This window comes from Schistocerca gregaria, chromosome 3, assembly GCF_023897955.1.
Source record: "Schistocerca gregaria isolate iqSchGreg1 chromosome 3, iqSchGreg1.2, whole genome shotgun sequence".
In the NCBI taxonomy this organism is placed as follows: domain Eukaryota; kingdom Metazoa; phylum Arthropoda; class Insecta; order Orthoptera; family Acrididae; genus Schistocerca; species Schistocerca gregaria.
Window position 1 is genome coordinate 187,017,288 of NC_064922.1, and position 21,420 is coordinate 187,038,707.

The 21,420-nt window shown below is 44.0% G+C and overlaps 1 protein-coding gene across 2 annotated transcripts in view; it reads right to left on the reverse strand.

The window, feature by feature from the left end:
• LOC126355024 (fibronectin type III domain-containing protein 5) overlaps positions 1-20,738 on the reverse strand; it is a 1,528,277-nt gene extending 1,507,539 nt beyond the window's left edge. Inside the window, exon 1 of one of the 2 annotated variants that reach the window (XM_050005171.1) lies at positions 20,634-20,738. The gene's annotated coding sequence lies outside the window, so the exon portion shown is untranslated. The remainder of the gene's footprint in view (positions 1-20,633) is intronic. The other variant, XM_050005169.1, reaches the window with a different exon arrangement.
• Between the last annotated feature and the right edge of the window lie 682 nt (positions 20,739-21,420).

A 21,420-nucleotide genomic window follows, 5' to 3' on the forward strand; every position in this document is an offset into this window, starting at 1 on the left:
CTGAGGCATCAAGGGGTCACAAATTTAGCATTGAAGGGCAGCGTGGAGGGTAAAACTCGTGGAGGAAGACCAAGAGATGAATACACCTAGCAGATTCAGAAGGATGTAGGTTGCAGTAGGTATTGGGAGATGAAGAAGCTTGCATAGGATAGAGTAGCGTGGAGAGTTGCATCAAACCAGTCTCAGGACTGAAGACCACAACAACAACAACATATATATATCATAGCGGCACAGCACCAAAAACTTCCAGTGTGTAACTCATGTGTACTTTCTGACGTAGACCGAAGTCGAGATATATGCCAACTGGGGTAACGTTGCAGTAGTCTGCCTGTGCAAGACGAATTGCATAAAATGCATTAGACATTGCAGATAATATTTCTATAAAAATAGTAAGAAAGACCCTGATTGTAATAGAAAACAAAAGGTGAAAAGGACAAAAAGATTCTGGTAGTTAGAAGCGAACCTGTTACATCTTAAAATTCACGACACTATCAGCTAAACTACGTTTCAAAATAACTGCCACGTCTCAGTTCTAAGGTATACGCTGTAAATGGCTCTATTTACAAACGTAGTTATTTGATATCTAACTATGAAAAATGGTACGCAGAATGATGGGCTTCTGATAGCTCTTAATTATGAAGTAGCAGTGAAAAGGTGTAGTTGCTCAGCACAATCGTTCTAATACTGACAGCATCAAATGTGGTAAGCCTTTACCTACCGATATGTAGTACCTGAAACGACGCCTTTTCAAGAGATCTTCAATGTGCTAATACTTTGAGGCCGATTATATTCATACCCCGTATTGCATAGGAAAAAATCTATCCAACACAGAGTTTATCTCACTACCATAAAGCGGCTCCTAGGTTCTGTCTGTGACGTGAAACCGATGCCGCATGTCATTGGCCTCATTCTTCTCTACGAGACAAAAGTCTGAGTCGCGAAATTCTTGATTTCACGCTTTGCATTATAGCCGTACATGGAATTCCGCGCTGTAATGTCAACAGCTCCTCGTCCACATACGTTTTTACCTACCTTGAGGGGACGGCTGATCAGGTACCTGGAGATGAGATAATATTGTCTTGAAATCGATTGTAAGAACATGAGATAAACTCCAAAATAAAATATCGAAATACAGCTATAAGAAAACTGATATTCATTAAAATCTATGGAAAGTGAGACACCAGAAGTAGTGACAAGTCGTTGGACGTCCACGGCTCAGACCGTGGAGATCGGAGGCCTGTCTGCTCTCTAAAGGAGGGCAGACAGCGATCTGTGCCTGGCCTGAAAACACAGTATAATTCTGGTGTTGTCTCAGTTGTTTCGGAGTACACCGTTTTGCGCACATTGTTGAACGAGGAGCCCCGTAGCAGATGACTGAAACTTATTCGCAGCGCAATGAGCATCCAGACTAGACAATGGATCAATGGCCACGTGCCGCCTAGTGTATAATGCGGCGATCGTCTATTTTGGTGGTCAGACATTCTCGACCAGAACCTCGAGAAGTTTTCGTTTACATTTCATTTTCACTTTCTGCATGCGAAATATCCTTGTTTAGAGACAAATTATTCCCCATCTCTGCAAATATTTGTACACTCCTGGAAATTAAAATAAGAACACCGTGAATTCATTGTCCCAGGAAGGGGAAACTTTATTGACACATTCCTGGGGTCAGATACATCACATGATCACACTGACAGAACCACATGCACATAGACACAGGCAACAGAGCATGCACAATGTCGGCACTAGTACAGTGTATATCCATCTTTCGCAGCAATGCAGGCTGCTATTCTCCCATGGAGACGATCGTAGAGATGCTGGATGTAGTCCTGTGGAACGGCTTGCCATGCCATTTCCACCTGGCACCTCAGTTGGACCAGCGTTCGTGCTGGACGTGCAGACCGAGTGAGACGACGCTTCATCCAGTCCCAAACATGCTCAATGGGGGACAGATCCGGAGATCTTGCTGGCCAGGGTAGTTGACTTACACCTTCTAGAGCACGTTGGGTGGCACGAGATACATGCGGACGTGCATTGTCCTGTTGGAACAGCAAGTTCCCTTGCCGGTCTAGGAATGGTAGAACGATGGGTTCGATGACGGTTTGGATGTACCGTGCACCATTCAGTGTCCCCTCGACGATCACCATAGGTGTACGGCCAGTGTAGGAGGTCGCTCCCCACACCATGATGCCGGGTGTTGGCCCTGTGTGCCTCGGTCGTATGCAGTCCTGATTGTGGCGCTCACCCGCACGGCGCCAAACACGCATACTACCATCATTGGCACCAAGGCAGAAGCGACTCTCATCGCTGAAGACGACACGTCTCCATTCGTCCCTCCATTCACGCCTGTCACGACACCACTGGAGGCGGGCTGCACGATGTTGGGGCGTGAGCGGAAGACGGCCTAACGGTCTGCGGGACCGTAGCCCAGCTTCATGGAGACGGTTGCGAATGGTCCTCGCCGATTCCCCCTGGAGCAACAGTGTCCCTAACTTGCTGGGAAGTGGCGGTGCGGTCCCCTACGGCACTGCGTAGTATCCTACGGTCTTGGCGTGCATCCGTGCGTCGCTGCGGTCCGGTCCCAGGTCGACGGGCACGTGCACCTTCCGCCGACCACTGGCGACAATATCGATGTACAGTTGAGACCTCACGCCCCACGTGTTGAGCAATTCGGCGGTACGTCTACCCGGCCTCCCGCATGCCCACTATACGCCCTCGCTCAAAGTCCGTCAACTGCACATACGGTTCACGTCCACGCTGTCGCGGCATGCTACCAGTGTTAAAGACTGCGATGGAGCTCCGTATGCCACGGCAAACTGGCTGACACTGACGGCGGCGGTGCACAAATGCTGCGCAGCTAGCGCCATTCGACGGCCAACACCGCGGTTCCTAGTGTGTCCGCTGTGCCGTGCGTGTGATCATTGCTTGTACAGCCCTCTCGCAGTGTCCGGAGCAAGTATGGTGGGTCTGACACACTGGTGCCAATGTGTTCTTTTTTCCATTTCCAGGAGTGTATTTTTCTTGTTTTTAGTAGTCTATATTTTGACTGGTTTGCCGCAGCCCACACGAATTTCTCTCTTCTGTCAGCCTTTTCACTTGCACTTTCACCCAAGATCGTCAGGTACTTGTTTGATATAGCCCAACCTGGAAGACTTTGATTAAGCAGATTAATCCACATGTGCAGGACTGTGGTATCAGTAATATGCTGTGGGAACATTCACCTGGGCTTCCATGGGACGTGTGGTTGTAATCTAAGGCTTCTTGGGAGCTCTGGACTACGTGAACAATACTGCAGACAACAGAATTTTTCTATTCCTGAGATTTCCGCCAACAGCTATGGCATCTCCTGGCAGGATGACCAGAAACGTGCTACAGGGACTCAAGGAGCACAATTATCAACTAACGTTGATGGTATGGCCAGAAAATGCGTCTGAGCTTAGCCCGATGGGAAACATTTGGGACGCTATCCGGCAGCAGCGTGGGGCCCATACACTACTGTCCCCTGAAATGAGAAAATCGTATGACCTATGTGTAGATATCACGTGGCCTATGCATAGATATTTGGAGGCAGATACTACTGGACAGCTACCTAAGAGTTGTCGAATGCATAGCATGCGGAATAGGTGCTGTATTATGCACTAAGAACGTGGTTACAATATTTTGGCTCATCAATCTAGATGTAAAATAATATTGTACGACCAGTGATTTGTTCTTTTTTTCTTTCTTGTGGTTGGTGACGGAGGAAGATATGCCCATCATTCAGAATACCCAGTCTTATCTCACACAATTATAGTTTATTGCAAAAGATGTAAACAGGTTGCTCTTGAGGTAGTAATATAAGAGGAGAGATCAAAAAGTAATGAATTCTCTGACACAAAAAAATTACCATTAAACGTAAAAACAACGTACAGATTATAGCCTGACCTGTCCGCTTCACAATAATACCATTCAACACAGCCACCATCATTTGTACACACACACACACACACACACACACACACACACACACACGCTATCATTGAAATCTGGCATCAAAACCATTTTGGAAAAAATCAGGGTTTCACTTCTTGATCCATTTTTCTCAGAACGATTGGCAACAGTGTCAGATGTTGTCAACCGGCCGCTGGGTGGTTTATCTGCAATGTCAATTTCTCTGTTACCAAACATTTTTACCGAGAGCCCCGCTTTGTTTATGTCTGTTATAGGGTACAGTTAAAGTTTATTCATTGGTGACATAAAATAGCTGTATAATCACACATCAAGAAGTGAAACCCTGGAATTTTATAAACTGCGTTTTAACTCTGGGTTGAACGATGGTGCAATTGTGTTCAGCTGCATGGTGACCAGGCCCACATAAAAGGAGGAGGAAAGGGGGGCGGGCTTGCATTGGGCCATGCCTGCGCCCCCTCTGGAAATGATTGGGCTTATACAAGATACAAATGAACTTTTCTAGGACCAAAATGCTTTCTTAATATTATTCATTTTTGATTACGATTGGAAGTCAAGTGAAAGGGATTTAAGGTGTAAAGAAGTTGATGAAAAACAGCAGAAGAAGATTCAAGAAACAATATGAGATTTCAACTCTTGTAGAGTTGATTAGACGGTCTCTAGAATGAAATTTTCACTCTACAGCGGAGTGTGAGCTGATATGAAACTTTCTGGCCGATTAAAACTGTGTGCCGGACCGAGACTCGAACTCGTGACCTTTGCCTTTCGCTGGCAAGTGCTCTACCCACTGAGCTACCCAAGCACGACTCAGGCCCCGCCCTCGCAGTTTTAATTCCGTCAATACCTCGTCTCCTACCTTACAAACTTCACAGAAGCTCTCCTGCGAAACTTACAGGAGTGCTAGTTGTGTAAGTTTCGCAGGAGTGCTTCTGTGAAGACATCTGCTGTAAAATTAAATAAATTTATTTATTAGTTCTGAGGAAAATCGACCCATTAACACATTTGTGGACCATTTAAGACGAATTAAAACAGAAAATCAGTTCTTGCCCGCCTGTCTGATCTATTAAAAGGTAGAAAAAGTCACACTAGGGAAAATTAGGTTTCCGATTTGAACCTTTCCCCTCCACTCCCACCCGTAAAATAATCCTGTATTGCGGGCCTGATGGTGACTGTATTGAGTGTACTCCTATGTTGACGAAGTTGAGGCTGTCATCTGACCTAAATCCACTGGTATACTTCGACTGCTAGATTTTTTTTATGACACAATAGGCAATAATGTTTGATCCACTGTCGAATATAATACTTGGTAAGACAGGAATGCTGTCAGAATTGAGAAAGTATACTTTACTGAACTGGCCCTCACGTAACTTAAGTTTAAGGTTAAGAACGCACAAATAAAACTTGTATAATATTACTTTAGAACAAATTTTTGAAAGCTTAATTTAAGGTCAAACGAAGAAGCCCACTACAGGAATTTTTTTTTATTTTTATTACGAGTTAGGTGTCGCACGTTTTTACTGTAACAGGAGAACGTTCAGTTAAAAAAAAAATCGTTATCACAGTAAAAAAGTTATCGTGATAAAAAAGTGCGACATTAGACAGATACAATACTTTATGAAGGAATTTCTGTATAAGAGTGAGTGATGACTGGGTGTTGTGTGATGTCCTTAGGTTAGTTAGGTTTAAGTAGTTCCACGTCCTAGGAGACTGATGACCATAGACGTTAAGTCCAATAGTGCTCGGAGCCATATTTTTTTTTATATAAGCGAGACGATATTTAACAATGGATATAACCACTCCCTCTTGATTAGACTACTAGATTTCAGGCATGTGCTTCTAGTGAGTATCAATAATATAGCAGTTACAATTCAATGTTCCCAGAGAAGACGTAGTAAGCTTATCTTTATTAGAGGTCAACGTCGAGGGGACAATTACATATAATACCAATCATCATATTAAGATTCGTTTGGACTTTTTCTGAAGGCTGAAGTGCACGGATGAGATTTTTCCCTTGACATGTTTATTTCGGTGGTTTCCCATAACACGTTTTATTACACGACGATAATCACACAAAATCATAAAACGCTTTGATTACACGAAGATTCCTTCACTGTATCACAACAAACAGTTTTTACTCACAGGAGATACGTCTTCGTAATACTTCTTCGAAACAAAAGACGTTCTACACTTACAGCAGATATTCTTACAGATCACAACCGGACTGACTTTCACTCAAAGCTAACAAGAAGCGTGTGCTTTGGTGTGCATTTCGATGTGTTGAGCCCAGTATGTACTAGAAATTGCAGTGTGTCAAGTTTGTAACAGTGACAAATGAAATTGGTATTACATATTTATGACTGCGAAGTTCTCGGAAATATAAACAGAAACAAAAGCTATTTATATAGTTAAGAAAATAAAGGCAATAATTTTCCAAATATGCTACCTCACAATATTGCTTTACATTTACTTTTTATATCAATATCGTTTATTTCTGAGGATGCTAAATGTGTATTGAAACATAATGTTGATTCTTAGTTTTATGGTTAAAAACGTTTTGTTAATAAATACGTACGTTGATATTAAATTTCAAAAATAATTGCTCCTACGTAGCATTAGTTCTGAATGATATAAAAATGAAAACAAGATTAGGTTTCGTATAGGTTTGGAATGGAGGTGGTTGTTGGGTGAAATCTGCAGTACAATTAACTTTCGTAGCACAACATTATCACACAGAAACATACTAAACTGAAATTACGTTATGAGCTGATTTGGAACGGTATACGCCGGCCGCGGTGGTCTCGCGGTTCTAGGCGCACAGTCCGGAACCGTGCGACTGCTACGGTCGCAGGTTCGAATCCTGCCTCGGGCATGGATGTGTGTGATGTCCTTAGGTTAGTTAGGTTTAAGTAGTTCTAAGTTCTAGGGGACTGCTGACCACAGCAGTTGAGTCCCATAGTGCTCAGAGCCATTTGAACCATTTTTGGAACGGTATAAAAGTAAATGCGCCAATGTTTTGCGTAATCAGGTGAAAAACATGAATCTCATACTATATAGGCGAAAGTATGGATAAACAACACCGAAAAGAAGGTGAGGTCGCAACCTGCTGTTGACCCAGGAACTTGCAGTAACTCTTCCTTTGTTGCAGGGAGACTTAGGCTGAATGCTCGTGGCGGTAAAAATATGTATCTGTGGGTAGGTTGCTCCTTTGCTCAACGTTCGAACGTTCACACTGATTAACACACTACAAGCCGCCCTCCGGCTCCTGCGACCTGTGAGCGCAGGGTTCTTTCTACATAAATCCCATTTGCTAATGCGGCAGGCGGTTCCAAGCAGCCAGGCCAAGTAATTAGAGGGAGTGGACGTGCCGTGTCCTAGCCGCACGCACGCACGCCTCTGTGCTGTCACACAGGTCGGAAACTGGACATTTGGTGCAGCTGATAGCGGTCTCTTAGCAACAAACTTGCCAAAATACCCAGTGTTTCAAAAGCGCCCCAGACGACTCACACAGATTTTATTTTCAAACCATCTATTATATTTCTTTTATTGCCTTGAGTAATGCGATTTATTATAGTCTCAGGCAAAATTAGTGTGGTGTTACCGCCAGACACCACACTTGCTACGTGGTAGCCTTTAAATCGGCAGCGGTCCGGTAGTATACGTCAGACCCGCGTGTCGCCACTATCAGTGATTGCAGACCGAACGCCGCCACACGGCAGGTCTAGAGACACTTCCTAGCACTCGCCCCAGTTGTACAGCCTACTTTGCTATCAATGGTTCACTGACTAAATACGTTCTCATTTGCCGAGACGATAGTTAGCGTAGCCTTCAGCTACGTTATTTGCTACGACCTAGCAAGGCGCCACATTCAGTTATTATTGATATTGTGAATCATGTACCGTCAAGAGCGACGTTCGTCATTAATAGATTAAAGTTAAGTATTCCACCAGCTACGTCCGTTTTCCTAAATTCTAATTTCCTTGTCCTATTCCAGACCTCACGACAGCCTGCGTGAGCTAAAACGCGTGCATTCCGGCCTCCTTTAGTACCAAGGTGTTGGCTCTCCTGCAAACCACAACAATTAGACCATTGTGGGATAATATTTTTTTTCTAACCGATAGCCTGCATAAGATTATTCTGGGAACCGTCGTTATTTAATTTTACATCTTCCACAATCTGTTTCTCCAAATATGAGAAATGGAACGTAATACACCTGGAGTTACCATGACACAGTAGCGTATGAAATAACATACATCTGTAGCTATTGCTATATTCCGCCAGCCGCACTATGGTTTGTGGTTTTATTGTCTAGTCCCACAGCCGTCATTGTTGGGAAATCAACCACCGCTTCCTACAACGACGCAGCTTTACAAATTTTGATAACTGGCTCAGCCACTTAGACGACGCACCAGTTTATTTTGAACTTTTTGTTGGGTAATTTCGATCGACAAAATGGCAACCGCGTTTTTCCCATAGGTCAGCGATCATCATAGCAACATAATCAGAAAGCTGTCTTTACTGCTGTTTCCACACAATGTGAGACATTTGAATGATGCACTGATTGTTACACCGTTTTACTGCAACATGTGAAAACAGAGTTTTAATAGAATGCAAATGTTTCTTGGGCAAAGGTGGAAGAACAGTGCTAGGATTTCCCATAAATGTAATTTAAGTGAATTTCACTCCATATCAAAATTACATTAGCAGTCTATAATTGTCCGTCGCAGTTAGACTTAACAAACAATGGGGTTTATGAATTTTGCTAAAAACTTTCAACAGTTGTAAAAGAAAAGATGAACAGTACTTTTGCTAAACAAAACGAGATTGAAGATAAGACTTAACTTGACGTAAAACAGAGATACCCTACACATGTCTGTCAGTTATCTTGATTTTAGATTTTTATTCAGGAGCGACGAACCCATTTTTCATGGCCTGTGACGGCGTTTCGAGAAAAAAAGTGTTCTCACGATCAGCCTTTTAATGAACTTGTAATTCTGCACAGATGAGCCTTCGTTACTCCTTATGGTCTTGTCTTAGGCGGCGAGACACCCAATGGCACCCATCTTTGAGTACCTCAACTGGTGGACGAGTGTATCAGCACTAACCACACAAACTTCCAGTTCGGCATCGTGGTGTTTGATTATGATTTTGCTTGGACAGTAAAATATTTAATCGATGGTTATTATCGTGTTTTTATTTGTTGTGAATAGGAGACCTCGAATAAGTGTGTCCGGACATTCCTACATTGTAGGAGTGACAGCTGTGCGGGGCCGAACGTCAAAGCGAGGTCGGACAGGTCCGTGCTACCGTTTTTGCGGTCATGACAGACGCCTTGCCCAAAGATTCACCCTGATTTTGTTCACAGCCAGATCTCCGTAAGCATTCTGCAAGTGCCTGCGAATATTTGCGATGCTCTGATTTTCCACCAAAAGAAACTCAGAGACAGCTCTCTTCTTGGAACACTCCTCCGTTACAGACGCCACTTTGAAGGCTGCGTACAGCCCTGCCACCTATTGGGACTTCATGGATCTATAGGGGCTGAAGCAGAAATATCCCACCATGTCGCACAAGCGAAATTATCCGAGAATAATGTTGTTCCATTACTTACTGAACGCCCCTCCTATGACGAATATTGTAGAGAACAGGTGACGTGATGATCTGTTAAGACATCAGGGAATAACTTCCATGGTTGGAGAGGGAGCTGTAGAGAGTAAAAATTGTAAGAGGAAACGGGGGTTGGAGTATATCCAACAAGTACCTGACGATCTTGGGTGAAAGTGCAAGTGAAAAGGCTGACAGAAGAGGGAAATTCGTGTGGGCTGCGGCAAACCAGTCAAAATGTAGACTACTAAAAACAAGAAAAATACAAATATCTGCAGAGATGGGGAATAATCTGTCTCTAAACAAGGAAAGTTCGCATGCAGAAAGTGAAAATGAAATGTAAACGAAAACTTCTCAAGGTTCTGGTCGAGCATGTCTGACCACTAAAATAGACGATCGCCGCATTATACACTAGGCACATCGTACCTCCTTCACACCTTCGCACGTCATCCCGCACCAGTTGGTCGGAAACTTGCACTGGACAGACAGGGGAGTTACGGGTCCCATGCGTGGGCAGGCGTTAAGGCCACAGAAAAAATGGTTCAAATGGCTCTAAGCACTATGGGAATTAACATCTGAGGTCATCAGTCCCCTACACTTAGAACTACTTAAACATAACTAACCTAAGGACATCACATATATCCATGCCCGAGGCAGGATTCGAACCTGAGACCGTAGCAGCCACGTGGTTCCGGACTGAGGCGCCTAGAACCACTCGACCACAGCGGCCAACGCCACAACACAAACGAAAGAGCGTGCAGTAGTTCCTCAGTGGGAAAACTGGCAATGAATAGCGACGCACTGTTTTCAGCAGTAAATCACGTTTCTGCAATACCCGGATAAACATCTTCGGTGAGTTTGATAGCGGGTTCTTCAGAGATCTCATTCCTCCAATATTTTTTAGAGCCACAGCCATGGTGTGAGCAGGCGTCTGGTTTTATTTCAGGTCAGGCGTGAAAGTACATTGTGGGATGCTGATGTCACCGCGGTACTTCACGGACGTCCAGGGTTCAATTTCGGGTCCGTTCATATTCCCAATATATGTGAAAGACCTTCCACATAACACTGAAAAGCAAAATTTGTGCTTCTCTAGACGATGTTAGTTTTATTGTAATAAATCCAATTGGATTTATCCTTCCGCCGACCACTGGCGACAACATCGATGTACTGTGGAGACCTCACGCCCCACGTGTTGAGCAATTCGGCGGTACGTCCACCCGGCCTCCCGCATGCCCACTATACGCCCTCGCTCAAAGTCCGTCAGCTGCACATACGGTTCACGTCCACGCTGTCGCGGCATGCTACCAGTGTTAAAGACTGCGATGGAGCTCCGTATGCCACGGCAAACTGGCTGACACTGACGGCGGCGGTGCACAAATGCTGCGCAGCTAGCGCTATTCGACGGCCAACACCGCGGTTCCTGGTGTGTACGCTGTGCCGTGCGTGTGATCAGTGCTTGTACAGCCCTCTCGCAGTGTCCGCAGCAAGTATGGTGGGTCTGACACACCGGTGTCAATGTGTTCTTTTTTCCATTTCCAGGAGTGTATTTGTGTAGGTAGAATGAAAGACATATCTGCATACTGTCAGCGAAGTATACTGCGAATGTAGTTAGTATCAGAGAAATAATGAGTTTAAATGTCATGGATGATGCGACAGTTCTTCACGCATCTCAGTTCGTATAACGTTGTGTCTCCTGAACCATGTGTTGTAGCATGATATAACTTTGTAGTGGCAATTAGCGATAAATGTGGACACTGCCTGCGAAATGTATTGCGAATACAGTTAGTAGCACAGAAGTAATACATTTAAACATCATCCATGATGTGTCAGCTTTTCACCCATCTCATTAACTATAACGTCTCGCCTTCTGAGCTGAGGTAAGGGGTTCTTACCCTCACAGCGATTGTTGCCTGCCAGTAAGAGATATGTGTACCCAGTTTAGTTGAATTCGGTACAGTGGCTTAACAGGAGACGTGGAACGAACACACACACACACACACACACACACACACACACACACACACATTATACATCTATATACACTACTGGCCATTACAATTGCTACACCACGAAGATGACATGCTAAAGACGCAAAATTTAATCGACAGGAAGACGATGCTGTGATATGCAAATGATTATCTTTTCATAGCATTCACATAAGGTTGGCACCGGTGGCGACACCTACAACTTACTGACATGAGGAAAATTTCCCACCAATTTCTCATACACAAACAGCAGTTGGATGGCGTTGCCTAGTGAAACGTTGTTGTGATGCACCGTGTAAGGAGGAGAAATACAAATCATCATGTTTCAGACTTTGATAAAGGTCGGATTGTAGCCTATCGCGATTGCGGTTTATCGTATCGCGACATTGGTGCTCGCGTTGGTTGACATCAAATGACTGTTAGCAGAATGTGGAATCGGTGGGTTCAGGAGGGTAATACGGAACGCCGTGCTGGACCTCAACGGCCTCGTATCACTAGCAGTAGAGATGACAGGCATCTTATCCGCATGGCTGTAATGAATAGTGCAGCCACGGCTCGATCCCTGAGTCAACAAATGGGGACGTTTGCAATACAACAATCATCTGCGCGAACAGTTCGACGACGTTTGCAGCAGCATTGACTATCAGCACGTGGACCATGTCTCCTGTTACCCTTGACGCAGCACCACAGACAGGAGCGCCTCCGATGGTGTACTCAACGACGAACCTGGGGGCACGAATGGCAAAACGTCATTTTTTCGGATGAATCCAGGTCTGTTTACAGCATCATGATGGTCGCATCCGTGTCTGGCGACATCGCGGTGAACGCACATTGGAAGCGTGTACTTACCATCGCCATACTGGCGTATCACCCGGCGTGATGGTATGGGGTGCCATTGTTTACAAGTCTCGGTCACCTCTTGTTGGCAGTGATGGCACTTTGAACAGTGGACGTTACATTTTACATGTGTTACGACCCGTGGTCCTACCCTTCATTCGATCCCTGCGAAACCCTACATTTCAGCAGGATAATGCCCGACCGCATGTTGCAGGTCCTGTAAGGGCCCTTCTGGATACCGAAAATGTTCGACTGCTGCCCTGGCCAGCAATACGATACGTCGGACTAAATTCTTAGGACGCGATAGGCAGACGTCTTGTACCAAAGGCGACCACCCAAAACTGTCACACAAAGAGTAACATTTACATATAAGTTTTCCAAGGTAATAGTCTGTTTGTTATAACTAAATTTTGGTACTCAGGTGTGCGTGGTGTGTATGCAATGTTATAAAAATATTACCTACTTTGATAAGAGTAAATGTTGTTCATAGATAATTGCGAGAAATAGTAGTTGTTTTAATTTATATAATTCGTAGCTGGTTGCATGGTCATGAAAGCGGTAGCCAAAATTTAAAAGAAAAATTAGTTTTGTTTGCCGAGGCAATGATTATTATCAGACTGATTTCCGAATATGAGTTTTCATACTTTTCTCTTTAAAAAATAGAGATAACTGTAAAGGTTTCATATATTTATAAAACGCGCATCAAGGTAGCATGTGGATTCTGTCTATAAATTATAATCAATTCCAGACGAAGGAGAATGAATCCAAATGTTGACTTGGAAAGGTGGATCAATGCCCAATTTATCACAACAGCAATGAAGCAATGAGGCGCACCTGCGACCGAAGATGTCGAGAGCTTGCGCTAAATAAATGTATGTTATAACATGCCAGTGACAGAAAATCAACAAATAATTACAATTTTTATTGTACTACAGGTGGAGAAATCAGACACTGAATGTTAAAAGCTCAACTGAGGGCCACGTAAAAAAAAATACTAATGTATTAAACAGAATATACTGCAGCTCTTTAATTGTTTCTGTGGTAAGGGATTGAACGCCACAGTTGTTGATTACTTGTAAAATTTAGTATAAAGACACTGAATTATGTTACAGAGAAGAGAAATTTATATCACCACTTGGTTACAAGTAAGACTAATTCTTAGGACTCACCTTGAGGCAACTAGGAATAGCAAAGGAGGGGAGCGTTCAATAATTAATGCAGCGCTTTTTCTTGTTGGCCAATTTTGCTTGAAAAGAATGCAGAATTTTCTGTGCAGAATATTTCCTCTTCCGTTCCTATAGTTTTACAAAGTTCCGATAGGTAGCAGTGCTGTCAGTACCCCTGGCGTCTATAACGGAGTTGCCCTCCAAGAAGAGGCCTGTCATTGAGTGTCTTTTGGCGCAAAACCAGAGCATCGCAGATATTCATAGGCGCTTGTAGAATGTCTACGGCTACCTGGTAATGAAAAAAAGAAAACGCGGGAAGTCGTTGGGCGAGGAGTGTGTCATTATCACAACATAATCGCACAAACTTCTCCGATTTCGCATACCGGCCGGCCGTACACAGCTCTGACTCCTGCATTGTTGGAGTTCCGCGTGTTCGTCGAAACTAAAATGTAAATGATCTTCTTCATAACAATACAAGGACTCTGACAAGTTTGTGTATCCGAAGGAGCTCACAAATTTTCACTGGACTGTTCCTCCTCGTTCACCTTACACCCCAAATCTAGCACCTTCTAACATCAGTTCGTTTGCAGTACGTGAATGTGGCGGAGCTTATTGATGCAGCAAGACGTTGGCGCCGAAGTCTTCCAGTAGAGAGGTACCATCGGCGTACAGGCTCTCGCAATAAGAAGGCATAAGGCGATCGCATTGTTCAAAAACAGGGTTTTGTAGCACAAAGAGTGAGGAATAATGTAGAGTATCAGTGTCCTCAATAAAACCAATATGCTTTCAGAAAAAAACCATATGTTACATCACTTACTGAAAGCCATACGTAATGAGTTGATGGAATGAGGAAAGTGAGGGGGGTAAATTATACTGATACGATAGAAGTCATAGGTTAGTCACGCAAAGTCGGCGGTAGTATCACGTATACAAGGTATAAAAGGGCAGTGCAGTGACGAAGCTGTAATTTGTACTCAGGTGACACATGTGAAAAGGTTGCCCATGTGATTATGGTCTCAAGATGGGAATTAACAAATTTGAAACTCAGGTAGTAGTTGCAGCTTGTTACGCTGTCACCTGCGGGCCGACAACACATCTAACACGACACAGGAACGAGGTTGCCTATGCCCAAAGGCGTAAGCAATGGTAAACATCGCCGTATTGGTAACAGACATTCCGAGTACTATTACCTGCAGAGGGAGTTCGAGATGGCCTGCAGGAAGTATTACTACACCAATATCTGATTGGCTGACCAATACTATTTAAAGTCTAGAACCAGCACGGGACATCAGTTCCCGCCGAATACCGACCTCAAGGACGTCTCCACGGAAGACTACTTCTTCGACATCGGAATAGGACTTGTAATTGTGTGTGTGTGTGTGTGTGTGTGTGTGTGTGTGTGTGTGTGTGTGTGTGTGTGTGTGTGTGTGTGTATGTGTGTATGTGTGTGTGTGTGTGTGTGTGTGTGTGTGTGTGTGTGTGTGTTACAACGGACTCTTCTGGGAAACTTAGAAGTTATCTCTTGTTGCCTCTAGTAGGAAATTCTTACTGACTTTGTGATTGTGACTTTTCATTATTATTCAGTCATTTCCATGTAGACTCACGTCAATAAAAGTTGTGTTGCAAAACGTTCGAATTGTCAGCTACAACACAGCTAGACCCATGGGGCATGGGATTCGTGCCAGGCGCTCCTTCCCTCTCCGGAAAGCCAAGCGTTAGACCGCTCGGACCTCACATTTACAGGGATCCATCCCAGAGCCACAACTTATTTACTCCATCTTCTAAGCAAGATATATCATACAGGTGAAACACTCTCAGATTCAGAATGAATGTAATAAATACAGTTCCAAAGAAGGCAGACAGTGATGGATGTGATCGGTCGGTTGGTGACAAGTTTGGTGACCTGGGGAGCCAAGGAAAAACGCTGATATCCTGTGACACCAAGAACGCACGTCCTCGTGCACCACCATGTGGTCATGCATTGTCAAGCTGAAAAATGGCGTCTGTGAAGAAAGGGTATGGGTACGGGTCGCAGTATGCCATTCACTTAGGTCACTGGTCACCGTACCCTGGAAACACACCAACTGTGATTGGTAATTGTGCCCAATAGCACCGTACACCGTAAGGCCTTTAGTTGACGCTGTATGTCTTGTGTGTATGCAGTCATTGTGACGGCACCCTCCTTGCCTGCGGCGAACCAAAACGCGGCCATCATTTCCAAACAAACCGAACCTGGATTCGTCCGAAAATACTCTCTGATGCCATTCCTGTCCCCACTCATGTCGTTCCATACACTATTGCCTTCTAGTATGTCTCTGCATATTTGTCAAAAGTAGGCTGAGAAGTGGATGACACGCACGTAACCCATGACGTAATAGACGACGACGGTCTTCCACTCCTGATAGTGTACGACGTGTTACATTGTTCCACTGTGGCTCCAGAGTAGAGGTTCAGTCTGGAACCGCGCAAAACGCAACCGTCGCAGGTTAGAATCCTGTATCGGGCAAGGATGAGTGTGTGATGTCCTTAGGTTAGTTAGGTTTAAGTAGTTCTAAGTTCTAGGGGACTGACGACCTCAGATGTTAAGTCCCGTAGTGCTCAGAGCCATTTGAACCATTTGATTTGAACCAGAGTGGTGGAGGACGCAGGTCTCTCCTGCAATGCCTTCTGGATGTAGTGGGTGGTGCGACGTAACCCATTTCGTCGTGTGTTACGGCCTTCCTTGAACCATTTTGCACATCCGAAACACTTCGTTTCACACGAGCAGCAGTTTCCTAAATGGATGCATCACATTTTTTCATGCCAATAATGCGCTCTGTTTCAAATTTATTGATTCGACGTTACGGTTCGCACATATGTCTGCGAGGCATTCTTCACGTCACATTGATCCATTACCTTAAATTTATAGCGACAATGAGAACAGAGGGCACGTTTTACTGGTAGGCGGCGTAGCGCCACGATATCGATGTGGTCCATGAAGTCGCGTGCCGACATCTTTCAAATTTTATTCGTTTCTACAGAATATAATAAGGTACATGTCCCGCCAGTATGAATGTTCTATCTCTAGTTGTTCAAGGTGTTATTTTCTGAACATGTGTGCATGATTTCGCGTAAGAAAATATTAAATGAATACAGAAGTCAGTCACTGTCTGTCAAGATCAAGTCATTTTCTTCAAGCAATATAAATGACAGGCACAATGACCGTGCTTGCAAGTAACTCTCAGCCTCCTGCCAAAAGGCTATACTCGTCACTTACAGGACAGGCTGAAAATTTTATATTCAGGTCAAGGTGTCACATACAGGGTCTCGGTCTTTGAATATAACTGAAATGAGGTACAGTGGCTCCAACGCGGTTTCAAAAAGTCGCTATCAATGCTCTCCACTACGTACCGACCTAATCTGTACGTTCCTCTCCTGTAATCATGCAGTCTCGACTGAATCAAAACAGAAATTACAAGAATTATTATTTTTTGTACACCAATGTCTTCTCAAGCTCCAAAACGCATCCCAAACGTTGGCTATAGTCCCAAAGATCTTATCAGCATGCTACCTGAAATACTTTTGTTAGGCAATATACGGATGTTAGGGATATCTGTGCAGATATTCTTTCTGGTAACTGAGGACAGTCTACTGAACAACATTAAATCAGTATTTACATCATTTGCAGATTAATTTTTGTTTGATTAGTACTTTTAAGTAAATGTGGCAAGAGCAAGCAATGCTTGTTTTACCCTGTGCAGCAGGTCAAATATTGCAATGTGGACACATGCACTTAAAATGGTTGCATTTCATTTAATAGTGTAGTTTCAACCGTTGAGAAACCATCAGGTAATAAATGATGTGACGTCTTCGCTGGAGAACAGTTAGACACAGAGAAGTAACAACTAACACATTGAAGTGGACACATAAGAAGGTACCGAGCGAGGTGGCGCAGTGGTTAGCACACCGGACTCGCATTCTGGAGGACGACGGTTCAATCCCGTCTCCGGCCATTCTGATTTAGGTTTTCCGTGATTTCCCTAAATGGTTTCAGGCAAATGCCGGGATGGTTCCTTTGAAAAGGGCACAGCCGATTTCCTTCCCAATCCTTCCCTAACCCGAGTTTGCGCTCCGTCTCTAATGACCTCGTTGTCGACGGGACGTTAAACACTAACCACCACCACCACCACATACGAAGGTACCAGTGATTACAATATCTGTAATTGTACCCCTAACATCCTGTATCGGGCAAACACTAGAAATTAATCCTTAATGGAGAGAAATATATACTCTGACAGCGTGAGGAACTGTAGTTATTGTTTTTGTAAACGAACATAAGTTAAGGTATGTGGTGTTCCTGAACGATACTGAAAACCAAGTGCATTTACAAAATAAGAAATCGAAGGAATGATAATTCATTGAAACCCTTAGCTTCCGACGGCTGTAGTTCATATATCTCGATGGAACAGCTAAAAATGTGTGTCCCGATCGGGACCCGAACCCAGGATCTCCTGCTTATATAGCAAACGCTCTATCCATCTGCGCCACCGAGGACACAGATGAATAGCGCGACTGCAGGGACTTCTCCCTTGCACGCTGCAGTCGCGCTATTAATCTGTGCCTTCGGTTCCTCAGATAGATAGAGCGTCTGCCATGTAAGCTGGAGATCCCGGGTTCGAGTACCACTCGGGGGCACACATTTTCAGCTGTCCCCATCGAGGTATATCAACAACACCTGTCGGCCGCTGAGGGTTTCAATTAATTTTCATTTCTTCTAGAAAAGCTGGATGGTCATCAATGGTATCTGTTCTTTCGAGAACAGTTACTGTTTTCATATACAGAAATCGAAGGATTCCTGGTAGTGAAAAGGAATTTGTGAAATGCGGAGAGCAAATTTCACAACTTGTTTTAACATATCGGGAACAAGTTGCGTAGTACTGCAAACAGGCCTGGAGGTAGGCGTTAGTACTTCGCCTAGATGCAAATGTGGACTCCACAACGAAGTATTTTTGAACATTGTCTTCTTAGAGCAGTACTCAACTTCTACCAGTATTTTCTTGCACATCACGGTTTCATAACTGCGTATAAACGAATTTTAGGCAACAAGCCATACCGTTTATAAGCATTTGCATTAGTTGTTGATTTCCTGGGGAGTACGTACAGAATAAGTTCCAAAAAATAATGTACGTATATCCTTCACCCTAATTCTGGCTGCCCCTTCCCGCACAAATACAGATAAAATTAGATTAATGTCCCTTGGCATAGAATCTTTGTTCCCATTTTACGTTTCTGACCCGATTACGCACAAAGAATCATGTAGTAAAGTATTACATTTCAAGATATTTTATAGAAACTGTGCCCTTCTGGCATAAGAATTATCTTTCGCCGGCCAGAGTGGCCGTGCGGTTCTAGGCGCTACAGTCTGGAGCCGATCGACCGCTACGGTCGCAGGTTCGAATCCTGCCTCGGGCATGGATGTGTGTGATGTCCTTTGGTTAGTTAGGTTTAATTAGTTCTAATAGGCGACTGATGACCTTAGAATTTATGTTGCATAGTGCTCAGAGCCATTTGAACCATTTTTGAATTATCTTCACTGTCACTGTGACTGACGTGGAAGAGGTGGTTTTTATTTTTTTAGCTATATCACGTCCAACAAATTTTGGCGAAAATGAGAACATTCAAAAGTTGATATAGTTCAAAAGTGGGCTTTCAGAAACATCCTTGGTGTCATATCTTGAACTTCAGGGTCAGGGAAATCTATATCTGCCATCCTCCTACGAATAGTTCTTTGTGAACCCACTAAAAAAAACTGCTTTTTGTCAGTATTTGTTCTTGGATAATACAAGTAGACCCGTAAACATCACTCTTTGGGAGGTTTCGTTTTCAATAAGAGACAACAGATAGGGAAAGCGAAAGAGATAATCGCAAGGTTTTCAAATACCTCTAGGGGAGACCACAACGTTCGGTTCATGGCTTTACTTCAAACGTTGCACACTTTTAGTAGTCCATAACAATGTACGAGTGGCAAGGGATACTACATAGTTGATTTGAGACAATCTGAAGGGAAGTTTTACACGTCAGTGAGCTGGCGGCGATCATGTGCACGAGTCGCTGGATTGAGTCCTGCTTGTGTTTTTCTTTTTTACTTCATATTCTGTTCAACACTAGTCATACCATTTCATTCATATTACGTCTGAAAGGTAATATGATGAAACACAAGTTAATTTGCATGGACTGCATCGAATGAATGCAATTTCACCCCACATATAAGTAAACTTCAGAATTACTATGGAAAAAAAAACAAAGCTTGTCGATATCTCTTGAAAAATTTATCTTCCTTCTGACAATTTGGATGTAAACCACGTGTAATGCAACATTTTCGTAAATTTGGGTGCCGAAAGTTGACGATGTACTATTGAATATATTGTACTAGCGTCTTCACGAGAAACCATTTTACGTTTGTTGTCAATCAAATATCAACAGGTTTTAAGGTGTTTGATAAAAACTTGCCTATAGAAATAAAAGCATAATATTCGTTGCAATAATAAAATGTATAGTAAACAGCCAAATAATATAGGAAATCAATAATATTTGATACAAAGACACTGGTGTGTTCAGATCTAATATGTACGAAATAATATGATTAGCGTTGAAAAAATGACAATTAAAGAAAAAAATATGAGCGGGACTCGAGGCAGGGAACCAATCAATAAGGAGCTTGACCACTAAAAAGCATGACATCCGCTAGCTTGAACTCGTGATCACGACGCACCGGAACATCACTGACGTGTAAAACTTTTCTTGCAATTTTCTTGTTTTCGGCTAAGTAGTACGCGTTCCTAATTGTACATTATGTTGTCCTAGTAGGCTATTAAAATTGTTGAAAGTCGGAAGTAAATATGTGATCGGAACGTCTGTCCTCTCCTTGATAGCTGAAATTCCGTATCGTGAAACACTCGACAAGAATACATTTTTGTGTTGCGAAGAATGAGCCTGATTTTTCGCAGCAGGACAGCAACTAAACAGAATCTGTATCACAACAAGACGGGACCGAAGCTTGGATACTCGAAGCCACGCAGGTCAGGTTGAGCAAAGTGTGCTGTCAGCTGCGTGTACTCACCGGTGGGCACCACAACCCTCGCGTCACAGCCGCGCGGTCTGAAGGGCGCTGGAGCTCGTGACACTGCCGCGCGCAGCCTCGCCTGCACTTGTCTCCGACGCACACGGACTGCCGGCCTGTGGCGTCCGGGCGCCACGCGGGCTGCCCTGGCCCCCACCCCACCCCTGTCGTCCCGCCCCAGTGACGTCACACCAGAGAGAGAGGGCAGATACGGCGCGGCGCCCTGGACTCCCACAACGCGGCCGTGGTTGTCCCGTATCCATCGATTCCCACCGCAAACCCAGTCCGCGGGCACGCATGGGGGGAGGAAGCTTTGCTGATGGACACTCTGTACTTCCTTCTATACCACAGCGTTCGGCGGAACACAACGGTTTGTAAGATCATCATATATACCGCTATCTTCAGCCCTTTCATTCGGCATCTACGTCTATATTCCACAAGACATACGAGGTGCTCTACCATCTGAGCTACCGAAGCACGACTCACGCCCGGTCCTCACAGCTTTACTTCTGCCAGTATCTCGTCTCCTACCATCCAAACTTTACAGAAGCTCTTGCCAAACTTGCAGAACTTGCACTCCTGAAATAAAGGATATTGCGGAGGCTTCGCTTAGCCTCAGCCTGGGGAATGTTCCCAGAATGAGATTTTCACTCTGCAACCGAGTGTGCGCTGATATGGTAGAGCTAATATGGTAGAGCACTTGTCCGCGAAAGGCAAAGTTCCTGAGTTCGAGTCTCGGTCGGGCACACAGTTTTAATCAGTCAGGTAGTTTCATATCAGCGCACAT